This window comes from Trichechus manatus, unplaced genomic scaffold, assembly GCF_000243295.1.
Source record: "Trichechus manatus latirostris isolate Lorelei unplaced genomic scaffold, TriManLat1.0 scaffold00050, whole genome shotgun sequence".
Classification (NCBI taxonomy): Eukaryota; Metazoa; Chordata; class Mammalia; order Sirenia; family Trichechidae; genus Trichechus; species Trichechus manatus.
Window position 1 is genome coordinate 2,237,002 of NW_004443986.1, and position 1,188 is coordinate 2,238,189.

The window sequence follows — 1,188 nt, forward strand, 5'->3', positions numbered from 1 at the left end:
CAGATGGATATCCAGTTATGCCAGCACCATTTGTTAAAGAGACTGTCTTTTCCCCAGTTAACAGACTTTGGTCCTTTGTCAAATATCAGCTGCTCGTAGGTGGATGAATTTATGTCTGGATTCTCAATTCTGTTCCATTGGTCTATGTATCTGTTGTTTTACCAGTACCAGGCTGTGTTTTGACTACCGTGGTGGTATAATAGGTTCTAAAATCAGGTAGTGTGAGGCCTCCCACTTTGTTGTTCTTCTTGAGTAATGTTTTACTTATTCAGGGCCTCTTCCCTTTCCATATGAGGTTGATGATTTGTTTCTCCATCTCATTAAAAAATGCTGGTGGAATTTGGATCAGGATTGCATTATATCTGTAGATCACTTTGGGTACAACTGACATTTTCACACTGTTGAATCTACCTATCCATGAGCAAGGTATGTTTTTCCACTTATGCAGGTCTCTTTTGTTTTCTTGCTATAGTTTCTTAGATTTCATTGTATAGATCTTTTATGTCTCTAGTTAGATTTATTCCTAGGTATTTTATCTTCTTGGGGGCTATTGTAAATGGTATTGATTTGGTGATTTCCTCTTCAAGGTTCTCTTTACTGGTGTAAAGGAATCCAACTGATTTCTGTTTGTTTAGCTTGTATCCTGAAATTTTGCTGAAATCTTCTATTAGTTCCTGTAGTTTTCTTGTGGATTCTTTGGGGTTTTCTGTATATAAGATCATATCATCTGCAAATAGAGATACTTTGACTTCTTCTCTACTAGTTTGGATGCTTTTTATTTCTTTTTCTAGCCTAATTGCTCTAGCTAGGACCTCAGCACAGTGTTGAATAAGAGTGGTGATAAAGGGCATCCTTGTCTGTTTCCCATTCTCAAGGAGAATGCTTTCAAAGTCTCTCCATTTAGGCTGATGTTGGCTGTTGGCTTTGTATAAATGTCCTTAATTATACTGAGGAATTTCCCTTCTATTCCTACTTTGTTGAGAGTTTTTATCATGAATCAGTGTTGGACTTTGTCAAATGCCTTTTCTGCATCAATTGATAAGATCATGTGGTTCTTGTCTTTTGTTTTATTTATGTGATGGATTACATTGATTATTTTTCTAATGTTGAACTATCCCTGCATACCTGGTATAAATCCCACTTAATCATGGTGAATTATTTTTTTTGATATGTTGCTGAATTCTATTG